This window comes from Ptychodera flava, chromosome 11 (genome assembly GCF_041260155.1).
Source record: "Ptychodera flava strain L36383 chromosome 11, AS_Pfla_20210202, whole genome shotgun sequence".
In the NCBI taxonomy this organism is placed as follows: Eukaryota; Metazoa; Hemichordata; class Enteropneusta; family Ptychoderidae; genus Ptychodera; species Ptychodera flava.
In genome coordinates this window covers 26,554,111-26,568,286 of record NC_091938.1, presented here as the reverse complement: position 1 = coordinate 26,568,286, position 14,176 = coordinate 26,554,111, and positions in this window count along the sequence as shown.

The following is a 14,176-nucleotide window of genomic DNA, read 5'->3' as shown; positions in this document are numbered from 1 at the left end:
GACGATGGCTTCAGTATTTGCATACTGTACATAATGAGCTCAATGGTATACTGCCATGCTGTCAAGTATTTCTATGAGTGGCTTGAGGTATTTTTTAATGGATATAGTCGTCAGAAATGCGCCTGTGCGAGTTTCTTGTTTACAAACAATGTATTTCGTGCACTATATCAAGATGCACCTCATCATCATCATTTAAATTATACGACAATAGATTATGACTGACATCTTCATAATCTCTTACAGACTAGAATAAACTCGATCCCTGGGATCGATTCCCCTACCTTTAACTACTCTTAACAAATGGTTATAGTGTAGGAGAATTCAGCTTAAACTTTGACTTTGTTAGCCTGTTTTTGTCTGTCTCTCTGTCTATTTATTTATCGAATCAATTACTTATATGTCTGTCCGTCTTTCAATCTATGAATCTACATATCTAATTGTCCAGCCCTCTATCTATCCAGCTCACTATGTATGTATGTATGTATGTATGTATGTATGTATGTATGTATGTATGTATGTATGTATGTATGTATGTATGTATGTATGTATGTATGTATGTATGTATGTATGTATGTATGTATGTATGTATGTATGTATGTATCTATGTATCTATGTATGTATCTATGTATCTATGTACGTACGTAAACGTATGTATGTATGTATGTATGTATGTATGTATGTATGTATGTATGTATGTATGTATGTATGTATGTATGTATGTATGTATGTATATTGTGTGTATGTATGTATGTATGTATGTATTATATTGTGTGTATGTATGTATGTATGTATGTATGTATGTATGTATGTATGTATGTATGTATGTATGTATGTATGTATGTATGTATGTATGTATGTATGTATGTATGTATGTATGTATGTATGTATGTATCTATCTATATATCAATCTATCTATCTATATGTATGTATGCATGTATCCACCTATCTATTTATCTATCTATTTGTCTATCTATCCATCCATCCATGTATCTATGTATCTATGTATGTATCTATGTATGTATCTATATATGTATTTATGTATCTATCTATCTATCTATCTATCTATCTATCTATCTATCTATCTATCGCCGTCTCTCTGTATCTGCATGCCTTCCTACTTTACACTTATTTGTCTTTATCCGGTAGTCTATTAGCCAGAGGATGTTTATTTATCACGGGATTTTTCTCTCTTTTCTAATAATTTTATACATGACTGGAATATCAATCTATGCATTCTCAATCTATGAATCACTTCGTCTCTACGTCAACACTCATATAGGAGTTTCGGCTGCTGTATCTTTTTAAAAAAATTTGATAACTTTGTTTAAAAGCAAATGCAACTTGTGTAAAAATGCTTACCGAAGTTTGGCCGCAGAGTCTTGTTCAAGTATCGGCGATGGACACACAACTCAAGATTTTTTTGGAGTTGCAGCTCAAATATGGCCGCCGCATTTACATGTGTAGGCTAAACGTGTAAGTGTGTGAATTAAATCGACCACATGGAGCACCGATGATTGGAATGCCGGCAGTTCAAAGGATAGACTATATGGCAATGGGTTAATAACAGGAATCAAAACCACGGCTCTAAAGATTGGATGTATTTTGGGTAAGAATGCCTAGAAATGCAGCAAATGGGGCTTTAATAACTTGAACTGAAGCAAACATGAAAGCTGAAACTTAGATTTCCTTATCGCTGGATTGAAGGACACATAGCTGGTGATGTGATAGCTGGTCTTGATGTAGTATGTGCCACGAAAGTGAAAGACTTAAACTTTAAATTTGCTCAAACTTTTCTCAGGGAATCTTTCAAGCATTCTCCTTCAAAGCCAAAAATAAAAATCGGGGATCATCGGGCAAATTCGGCTACTAGGGAAACAAATTACTCAAACTTTACCGATATTTGATATTCAAAATGGCCGCCGTCCCTGTGTTAACTCTATAGAGAAAAATACAATTTTCGATTTTCGAAAAACTAAACAGTAAAATGTTATCTTACACCAAGAGCTTAAAATGAACAACGATATTATAGAACGCGTCCTATAATTATACTAGAATGCACCTCGAGGACCGGGCTCGAGGACAGACAATCAGACTCTCGATCTTTTACAAAACTTTTTGGTCTACGACTTGTGGGGTTGATTTGAAGCCCGTGGAGAATATATAGTTTTACCAGCTTATTTTTATCCAAATCAAAGTTTCATTTTCCCCACAAAGTTAACACAGGGTCATATTGAAAGTTCAGTGCCAGTGTAGTAAATATTGGTAATTTGTTTCTCTAGCACAAAAAGTTTGCACAGTGACTCAGTGATTTTTAATCTTGGCACAGTGATTTTTAGTCTTGATTTCGAAATAAAATGGTGTAAAGTTTCTTCAAGAAAAGTTTAGACAAAAGTGTGTTGTCTTTTAGTTACGTGGTGCACACTACCTTAAGGTAGCGGTAAAGGCTATTTTTGCACCAATTCTTTTCTCAGAGTTAATGAAAGTTTCAAGTGTTAGAATCAAGATATTTAGTTCAAATTTTCAGGATACCTCCCTTAGTTAATACTTTCTCCAAAGAATATAAAAAATGTATATTTGTAGCTATGATTTTGAAATATGACACCAATCAATATTAAAATTTAATTTTTCATATTTTTTACATTAATAATAATTGGATAGTATTAATATTACCAAATTAGTTATAAATATGTTGACACTATTAATTGTAAGATTTGTACGGCAGGATTTGTAGATAAAATTTGTTTTTATGATTTTACATGGGTTTACATATCAAAAAATTATTAAAAAATTCTTTCAAATTTCAAAATGTGATTTTTCAAAAAGTACTTCAAATACAGGAAAATTGTGCCGTACAAATCTTATCTGTAACCTTGTTAATAGGCTGTAAAAATTCCATGTCCATATCTCATTTCAAAGGTTGGATTAAATTGGTATAAAATTATGTACGAAAACTGTGATTCTGTCAAAAATGTTGAAAACAAGCCATATTTGCACCCCTCTTTTGAAGTCACAGAGCAGTCATTTTGGTTAATCTCACTTTTGACACCTCTTTGACACTCAAAGAATCTAAAAATGCATTTACAATAGCAGTCACGCATTCTGAATGCAAGCACTGCCTTGTCAAACTTTCCTGAAAAACAGCAAAAAATGACTTTCCCTTTTCAAACATTTTTTTAAAAGCTAGGGGACCTCTACCATAGTTAATACACTAAGGACTCCCCAACTTCCTCTTATTTGGTCAGTTTTTCAGAAGTTTCAATGGGCTATAACTCTGCAATGCCTATGACCCCAAATGTCTAGTTTTTTTTATTCCACAGAGAATGTTGACTACTTTTATGTTTTAACACGTGTTACGTGCAGAGAAAACGAACAAAAGGGTGAACTCAGCAGTTAACGTTTAAACAAAATTTATTACAAAAATAAAACTAATTGCTAAGTCAGGGATAGAGTACAAGCTTTAAAAGTGTACAGACTACTTATCTCAGCTGGGACGGCAAAGCTCCAGTCTCAGAGTTGTAACAGTCAGTCGGATGAATGAACAGTCCTTAGGCTTGCAGGCTTGTAGTTGCACAAAGTCCACAGTATAAATCCAGCGTTGACAGTGAAGGTCTTGAAAAGTCTTGAGAATGACTACTGCTGGAGTTTAGTAACACACAAGAGACACGATCCCAAAAGTCTGACTGGAAGCTGCGCCTGTCCCTTTTATACACATGTGTTTACATAAGAGCATATAAGAACAGTCTAGAACTTTTATTGACATGCTAATTACTTGTTCTAAAATTATCTCTCTTACACAACTAATCAACTTTCCAGAACATTCCAAACATGACTAATTGAATTCAAGGTTGTGAGGTCATTAAGGGCAGTGACCTTGAGAATGTTCTAGACTAATTGAACTCAGGTCATGATGAGTGTGGGGGAAATGACCTACATAACACACCCGCTCTTCAAAAAAAGAAAATTTTTCAAAGAAAAATCTTTCTTTTTCAAATGTAATCTTGAAAAGATTTTTTTTTTACTCTAAAGTAAAATTTCTTAAAATTTCTTGAAAGTGAACAACAATGAAGTCTAAATACGAGAGAGACAGTCTGCAATTAAATTGTCTCTGCCTTTGATGTGTCTAATATCAAGATTAAACTCCTGTAACATTAAACTCCATCTTAACAATCTCTGATTTTTGCCTTTAAATTTCTGCAGAAAAACAAGAGGGTTGTGATCAATATAAACCACTAATGGCTGATTTGAAGAAGTAACATAAACTTCAAAATGCTGTAAAGCTAATATCAAAGATAAACACTCTTTTTCAATTGTAGAGTAGTTTCTCTGGGATTTGTTAAATTTGCGTGAAAAATAGCAAACAGGATGATCTACACCATGACTATCCTCTTGCAATAAAACAGCACCAGCAGCCGTATCACTAGCATCCACAGCTAATTTGAATGGCAAAGTGAAATCTGGTGCAGACAACACTGGAGCACTTTGCAGTATGGCTTTAAGTGTATCAAATGCCTGTTGGCATTGCTCTGACCAAAACAAACTTTACTTTCTTTTTAAGTAAGTTAGTCAAAGGCTCAGTAATTGTGGAGAAATTTGGACAGAATTTTCTGTAGTACCAGCCATACCGAGAAAGCGCATCAGTTGTCGTTTGCAGTTTGGTATGGGAAAACTTGAAATGGCACTGATTTTGGCATCAACAGGTTTTACCTCACCCTGTCCTACAGTATGTCCGAGGTAAGTCACCCTCGCCCAACCAAACTCAGATTTGGCAAGGTTGACAGTCAACATTGCTTTACTCAGTCTCTCAAAGAACTTCCGCATGAGCTTGATGTGTTCCTCCCAGGTGTCACTATACAGGACGACGTCGTCAACATAAGCTGCACATCCGTCTAGCCCGGATATGACGTCATTGATCATCCGTTGGAACGTTGCCGGAGAGTTCTTCATTCCGAATGGCATCACCTTGTACTGGAACAATCCGTCTGGCGTAACAAAGGCGGATATTTCACGAGCACGATCCGTCAGAGGGACTTGCCAAAATCCCTTCAGTAGGTCAAATTTCGTCACATACTTGGCTTTTCCCACTCGGTCGATGCAGTCATCAATCCTCGGGATTGGGAAAGTGTCTGTCTTTGTTAAAGTGTTGACCTTCCTAAAGTCCGTGCACATACGATAACTGTGGTCTGATTTGGGAACAAGTATGCACGGCGAACTCCAGTTACTTTTACTGGGTTCAATAAAGTCATTGTCCAGCAGGTATTTGACTTCTTCCTGGAGATATTTCGCTTTTGTTGGATTCAGTCTGTATGGATGTTGTTTTACAGGCTTACTGTCCCCAACATCAACGTCGTGATAGATGACGTTTGTCCTCGTTGGAACATCTTGAAACAGGTGTTTATATTCGTGGAGCAGTTCTTTCACCTGTTGTTGTTGTTCTGGCTGAGGTGTGCCAACTTTGTAGACTCCAGCTTCTCCAGGATTTCTGAGTTCTGAAGCTTGACCGAGCCCAGCTTTGAGTTTAGAGTATTTTCACTCAAGTCAGTTTCAGTATCACTATCTTCATAATGGTTTGAACTGACTGCACTGACAGGCTGAGTTATAGTAGGATTATCCCTATCCAAATATGGCTTAAGCATATTTATGTGACATAGCTGTTTTTGTTTTCGCCTGTCAGGTGTTATTATGATGTAATTTAAATCACTCAATTTCTTATCAATTAGGTAAGGCCCAAAGTAACGAGCATGGAGTGGTTTGCCAGGAATTGGAAGTAGAACAAGAACCTTTTGACCTGGTTCAAACTTCCGTTTTGAGGTGCTTTTATCATATCTGGTTTTTATTGACTGCTGAGATGACTCAAGATTTTCTCTGGCTAATTCACATGCTTTAGAGAGTTTTGTACGAAAATCTGACACATATTGCAAAATATTCAGACAATCATCGTCGTCAGAAGGAATTTCTCTTTAACGAGCTTAAGTGGGCCACGGACTGTATGTCCAAATACAAGCTCAAATGGGCTAAAACCAAGAGACTCTTGAATTGACTCTCTAACAGCAAAGAGCAGAAAATGAATTCCTTCATCCCACTGCTTCTCTGTGTCAAAACAGTAGGTCCTAATCATATTTTTCAAAGTTTGATGAAATCGCTCAAGAGCACCCTGACTTTCTGGATGATAGGCGGATGACCTATACTGTTTAATGCCTAGCTGATCCATTACTTGTTGAAAAATACCAGACATAAAGTTGGAGCCTTGATCGGACTGGACACATTTAGGGAGGCCAAATAAAGTGAAAAATTTGACTAAAGCTCTCACTATAGTCTTTGTCTTTATATTTCTCAGTGGTATGGCTTCGGGGAACCGAGTTGATGTACACATTATTGTCAGCATGTACTCATTTCCTGATCTTGTTTTTGGTAGGGGCCCAACACAGTCTATTAGTATCCTACTAAATGGTTCTTGAAATGCAGGAATTGGCTGTAAAGGGGCCTTTGGAATGGTCTGATTTGGCTTTCCTACCATTTGACATGTGTGACAAGTTTTACAGAAATGTGCTACATCCTGCCTGAGATTAGGCCAATAAAAGTGACTGAGAATTTTATGATAAGTTTTCCTGACTCCTAAGTGACCAGCCCAGGGGGTTTCATGGGCCAGGCGCAATATTTCAGCACGGTAGGGCTTTGGAACCACTATTTGATGTTTTATAGCCCAATCGTCATCAACCAAGACATCTGGAGGTCTCCATTTACGCATGAGAATACCAGATTTTGTATAATAGGAAACAGAGCTATCTGAAGTTTTACCTTCATCATCTACCCTGTCAAACAAAGACAAAATATCTGGGTCTTTGTGTTGTTCTGCAATGAGATTTGATCTAGAAAATGTCTGACTTTGGTCAGCAGAAGTTTTACTGGAAGTTTCAAATCCACGAGGGATAACGGAATGATCCGTGTCAAACACCTGACTGAGAAAGGTGTCATTTAAGTCAACATCTGTGACATTATTTTTGAGAGTATTTTGATTCTCAGAAGTTTTCTTTGACATGGCTCGAGTAATGGCACATGAAGGATATAAATCGGGTATCTCTTGTTCAATTGGCTCTGGATCCTGATCTAAAGTAGGATTATCAGTCACAAGTGGATTAGTAATGACCTTGTCCCCAGCAAGGTCGTTTCCAAGAAGAAGGTGATCCCTTCAAAAGGCAAAAAAGGCCTAATACCTAAAGTCACAGGTCCAGAAACAAAGTCCGAAGACAATAGACATTATGGAGAGGAACAGGAATGTAGTCATTGCAATCTACCCCCTTAATAAGAACTTTAGAACCTGAAAATGACTTTTCAGAAAACGGCAGGGTATCTGCCAACAAAAGAGACTGGGAAGCCCCGGTATCTCTTAAAATTTTGACAGGGGTAGCGGAAGAGAAATCACTAGAAAGTGATATAAAACCATCATGAATAAATGGTTCGAAAATACCCATAATGCTATCTTGAGAAGAATTGACCTTGACCTCATTAATTGGGGATAAGAGGGGTTTAACCTCAGAAAATGTGTTGCACACATTATTAGACTCTAATTGAGTTGATGAAGAAATAAAGCCGGTGGGCTTAGATCCACTTTGACCACTTTGACCTTCACGTTTTCTTTTCAATTTGAAACACTCTGACATTAAATGGCCGTCTTTCTTACAATAATTACAAGAAAGTGTACCGAACTGTTTGTCAGAAGGAGATTGAGACTTGGGATCTGATGATGTGTGGGTGTTACTTAAATTTTGTGAACTGTTGTCATTTGATTTCCTACTTTCCTTTGAGAAATTCTTGGATGAAAAGGAGGAGTTAAATTTACCTGCATTGTTTCTGTATGAAAAGGACTGGGATGGTTTGCTGAGAAAGGAAGATTTGTGGGTCAATGAATAATCATCGGCTAAACGTGCAGCAACCTCCAATGTATCTGCCTTTTGTTCATTGATAAACGTCTTGATGTCACTCCGGATGCACCTTTTAAATTCCTCAATCAAAACAAGCTGTCGTAATTTGTCATAATTCTGACTGACCTTTTCAGAAGAACACCAACGATCAAACAGTTGTTCTTTTGTTCGAGCAAATTCAACATAAGTTTGATCCTTCACCTTCTCACAATCCCTAAATTTCTGACGATAAGCTTCAGGCACCAACTCATAGCCCTTGAGAATTAATTCCTTCACAGAATCATAATTTGAAGCCTGCTCTACTGACAACTGAATGTAAATTTCTCTGGCTTTACCCACCAAAGCACTCTGCAAAAGCATAGACCAGGACTCCTTAGGCCAATTCAGACTCTGAGCAATTTTCTCAAAATGAAGGAAATTTTTATCAACATCCTTCTCTTGGAAAGGGGGAACTAGCCTGAAATGCTTAGTGATGTCAAAACCGTCTGAAGGGAAGAATTTTCCTGACTTTCCAAGCTCTAAACGTCTCATTTCTAATTGCAGTCGGTGTTCTGCTAATTCTCTTTCCTTTTCTTTTTCCTCTCTTTCTTTCTCCCTTTGTCTTTCTTCCATTTGCAATTCTTTTTCTTTCATTTCCAATTCCCTCTCTTTCTGTCTTTCTTCCATTTCTAATCTTTCCTGCCTATCTTTCTCTCTCTGTCTTTCTTCCATTTGTAATTGCATTTGTATTTTTTCTTTTTCTAATGCCAATTTTTTAAGCTCCAAATCTGCCTGAATTTCTAATTCTAATTTTCTTAGTTCAAAGGTAGACTCGGGCTCATAATCTTTCAAGGTGGATTCCTCAAATTGGCCTAAATTAACTAAATGTTTTGCAATGTGGTACTGTATTTCCCGCTTGCGCATAGATCTTTTGACATCTACTTTAAGGAAATTGGCCAGTGCAATGAGGTTGTCTTTTTTGAGGGAATCAAATGCGTCCTGATCAAGGTCATCCATAAATTCGTCTGGCTTGAATTCCGCCATGATTGAATTTTGCTGAGTTCACAGTATACAGTAGTTTTGAAAAGGCAGACAAAATGTTGTCAAACGGCTCAAAATATTCGTACCCCGGACAAGCCCCAATTTGTTACGTGCAGAGAAAACGAACAAAGGGTGAACTCAGCAGTTAACGTTTAAACAAAATTTATTACGAAAATAAAACTAATTGCTAAGTCAGGGATAGAGTACAAGCTTTAAAAGTGTACAGACTACTTATCTCAGCTGGGACGGCAAAGCTCCAGTCTCAGAGTTGTAACAGTCAGTCGGATGAATGAACAGTCCTTCGGCTTGCAGGCTTGTAGTTGCACAAAGTCCACAGTATAAATCCAGCGTTGACAGTGAAGGTCTTGAAAAGTCTTGAGAATGACTACTGCTGGAGTTTAGTAACACACAAGAGACACGATCCCAAAAGTCTGACTGGAAGCTGCGCCTGTCCCTTTTATACACATGTGTTTACATAAGAGCATATAAGAACAGTCTAGAACTTTTATTGACATGCTAATTACTTGTTCTAAAATTATCTCTCTTACACAACTAATCAACTTTCCAGAACATTCCAAACATGACTAATTGAATTCAAGGTTGTGAGGTCATTAAGGGCAGTGACCTTGAGAATGTTCTAGACTAATTGAACTCAGGTCATGATGAGTGTGGGGGAAATGACCTACATAACAATAGCTTTATTGAAGTTTATAACTGACGCTCTAGCCTTTACCGCCACCTTAAGGAAAGGGTTATGCAGTCACATATAGAACATGGCCAGCTGTAGAAAATCTATCTCTGTTTCCCTTATGCCAATGTCATCTCCTTTATATTGATATTTATTGATATTACGATAATTCTTCTAACATTACTCAACCGTCATACCCTTGGCTTTTTTTTGTCAACGACCGGCATGGACTGAAAGAGTTAGTGGTGTGGGGGCGCTCCGCGACCTCCGACCGGCCCAGCAACAGTAGGGCTTTTAAAGGCAAGGCAATAATAGGGCTAATTATAATCGACGAAATCGCAAAACGGCGAAATGAAGAAATAAACTGAAAAACAGCAAAATTCATGCATTGATAAAGAATTAAAGAAACAAACACAGCGAGAAAAACAAATCAAACGAACAGCAAGAAAGACTGTTGATTCGATGTATTAATCGCGCCACTCGCTCCTCAGAGTCGTTGTCCCCCCCCCCCCCCAATAACTGCGCCCCCTGTTGCTAAAGGACTGGAAAGAAATTACAGGGAAGAAGGACCAGTGTTTTTTCAAAATGACGCTGCTCGTAAAATAGTGACCCTTCAAAAATATTGGCAAGGAAAAAAGTGACCCTCCTCAATTTTCTTGCACAACAAAGAGTGGCCCTCCCCTACGTGTTACAGTCTACATCAATAATATTTAGACACTTTCTCTAGGGGTCATCTGAAATTAAAACGTTCATTTTGACCTCCTTTTGATAAAAATTGAGCGATCAAAAGTACTTTAACTTTGTAGACCTTGAGGCCAGGTTGTTACATTGCAAATATCAAGGTCTTACATGTAAGCCATGTCATTTTTAAGAAGAAGATTTTTAGAGCATTATTTTTCATAACTTTCTGTGACCTTTGAGCTGCCTTATACCCCTGCAGCTAACCTATGGCTATAACTTATCCTATATAAGAGCCAGAAAGGAATAGTGTCTATTGAATAATGGCTGGTATGTACACCTAAATTTTAGGGTTGCCGCTGACCTTTGACCCTTATCATCAATTATGTACATAGAAGAGGCAAACGGGAACTTGAAGTCATAAAAGGGGTATTTTCGTATCCCTAATGGGCCAGTCTTGGCAGGGTATTTCATTGCAAATTTTGACAATAAACTAAATAGTGATAATCACTATCTCCATCTCTAGCTCCAACAGCCGAAACCCTATGGTGTATTGAGGTATGTTGAATAACTGGAATAACGAGAGTGAATTTACCAACATCAAAACACAGTCTTCGTAGTGAAGTTCAGTGGTACAATGAAAACATAAAGAATGAAGGAATGCCCTCTTCAATGAAAAATAGTTAAAGAGTAACATCTTTAGATATTAGGGATGATAACAGAAATGACTGGCTTGAACAATGGGAAATAATTGTAAAAATTAAAGGAGGTACAAAAAGACATGTGCAAAATGAAATGAAAACAGGGTATGAAACTCTCCTCAATTTAAATTCGAAATTCTGGAGACAAATGATCAGTTAAGTTAAAGCATCAAATGAAGAAAGCTGTGGTATTCTAAACTTAGAGAACTATGGTCTGAAAACCAAGTCACTTTGTTGGAAATTAATTGATAAAAAATGGCATGAGGTCAAAGGTCCAATTGGTCAAAAATGGGCTAAGAATCTAACTCTCACCAACATTTACAAAGCTTCTTTATTCAGTCGTCTTAATTTAATGGTGAGCAATTCAGTAAATGATTTAAATTGGAAGATATTTCAGAGAGGTCTAATTACAGGAAGCATGGCCAAAACCTTTAATTTCAGTGATGGGAGATGCCATATTTTTTACTTAGTCAGAAACACAATTTTGATCACAATACAAATATCAAAAGATTGGCAATTGCAGTATTTGAAAATGACAATAATGCAACATCAGACATCATATATTGTAAAATACACAGTTTGGATTATTAGAAATTCAGCTACTCTTGTTAAATTAAAGTTACCTTTCAATTCTGTGTTATGTGGTTAAAATGTAATCTTTCTTCATTGAGGAATACATTATATTTCACTGACAAGATGATGAACAAAGCTGAAGATTTTATCTCGAAGTTTTCAAACCTTGTAAGACTTGAAGGCGAAGGATGCGTCCTGAACACATTTACATGACGACATGATTTTTTGATATTTTTCTTCCTCTTCTATTTAGTTAAATGACTCATTTTTTTCAGACAAGTTGCTTTGTAATTTTGTTAGTTCGTTCGTCACATTCACTGTTATGTAGATTTTGTTTTATTGCCACTTTGCTGAACTTGATTTATCTTTTTCGAAAAAAAACAGTAAGGTTGGAGCCGGGGTCAGAGGCATATAGGTCATGCCGCGGAGCGCCGGAGCGCCCGCACACGGCTCAATCTTTCGGTCTTGAAAGCTCAGCTCAGTGAACTTATAATTCTTATGAAGGTAACATCAGAGGAAAAAAGCAATGAAAACATAGGCTAGCGTACCGAGTGGAGGTTTACAACATTTCAAGGAGTCACATTTCAACAGACATTTACAATCGGTAAACAAGGCTTGCTGCGAACATGTATTAGCTCAATTCTTCATTCACATAGCGATTGTTTACCTAAATGAAATGCCCAAACGTGCATACCTTATATACGCAGGCTACTTTCATTTAAACATTATAACAAGTGAAATAATTTACAGAAATTCTGTTGGGTAAAATGTGAACGGGAATATAGACAAAATGATGATTTTAATATCTCCATTGTAACAGAAAGCAAAATTCGTCTACCCTGTTTGGCTTGCAGACTTTACAATACATTTCTTCGCATGGATACCTGAACGTCTACCTTCTCTAACGACGGAAGACATCCAAATCGAAAACCCATCAAAGTTGAAATTAAATTTTTGGCAATGAAAACATACATTATAGTCCGTGGGCTGGAGGGGCCGACCGTGCATCCCCCCCCCCCCCCATAAACCTACTACATGGGTATTTTTTTTTGTTCTTTGGGATCTGCTGAACTAGAAAAAAAGATGTTAACATTGGATATTTTGGGATGCACTACCTGTCTGCACTGGTTTTTGATTTGCATGTACCGCGAAAAATGGCGAAAAATGGGTAGGGTAGGGGTACTATATCCTCCTCTACATTAAGTAAACTAGCATGAAATAACACAAACCTTACATTTCTGGAAAGCTCAGATACTGCTCTTTCTGAGAAATACCAACTTTAGCAAAATTAATTTGTGTACATAGAATAGGACGACTTTAAAATGAATTTTTTGACAATTTTGAAATTTTTTACCAAAATATCATGTAACAATTGTGATTTACTTTTTATTAAGCAAAATTTTCACAACATTTTTTGTTTAAATTATTTATTCCGAAATATTAAACAAGAAAGAAGTGTTAACATCAGATAATTAACTATACACTACTTCTCTGGAGTCAATTTTGAATTGCGTGTATCTGTATGGGGTGTGCAAAAGCTAGGGGTAGGGGTACAATATTCTTTCCTTGATGAAGTAAACTGGCTTGAAATGCCATATACCTTATAGTTTTAGAAAGCTTAGATACTGGTCTTTCTAAAATGCATAAAGTTTTAGTAAAAAGACGACGTCATAGAATCGGATAACTTTAAATCGATTTTTTCTGGTAATTCAGTATTTTAAACCGGAAGAAAATACGATAACTATTGTTTCCTCCCTATGAAGCAAATCAAACAGATTCATGGATGTTATTTGCTAATTGCAATGTGCTGAAGAAGAAAATAAATGTCAAAATTGGGTATTTACAATGCATTATTGTCTCTACTCACTAATATTGCAAGTTAATTGCTACATTGGTATATCGTGAATGGGCATTTTATTGTTATGCAATCTAATGCACAGCCTTAAAAAGAAGACTTTAAAACGCGCACACATAGTCATATTGCCATTTTCTCCTTAAAGTAAATAGATTGTTGATGACTGTCTATTTTTATAATTTACTTCAAAATATGACTGTTACAGCTACAGGATCCCAATATTTTTTCTGTCAAAAGTTTATTTCAGGTTTCTAACATGTACCTGTAGCAAATAACACAATGTTAAAACAGCATGTCGGGCATCTTCCTCTTTCCCACTGTCTAATATTAGACTCTAACTTAGATTTTAGACGATAGTATCGATATCTTATCGGATATTATCCGATAAAACAGCATGTCGGGCATCAGTAATACCTCAGTCGTATAATATTAGACACTAACACAAAGTTAGAGTCTAATATTAGACGAGTGGGGAAGAGGCAGATGCCCGACTGCTGTTTTATCAGATAATATCCGATAAAATCGATAATATCGTCTAAAATCTAAGTAAGAGTCTAATATTAGACGAGTGGGGAAGAGGCATATGCCCGACTGCTGTTTTATCAGATAATATCTGATAAAATCAATAATATTGTCTAAAATCTAAGTTAGGGTCTAATATTAGATGAGAGGGGAAGAGGCAGATGCTCTACATGCAGTTTTATAGCATCTGCCCCTTCCCAACCTGTCTAATGTTAGACTC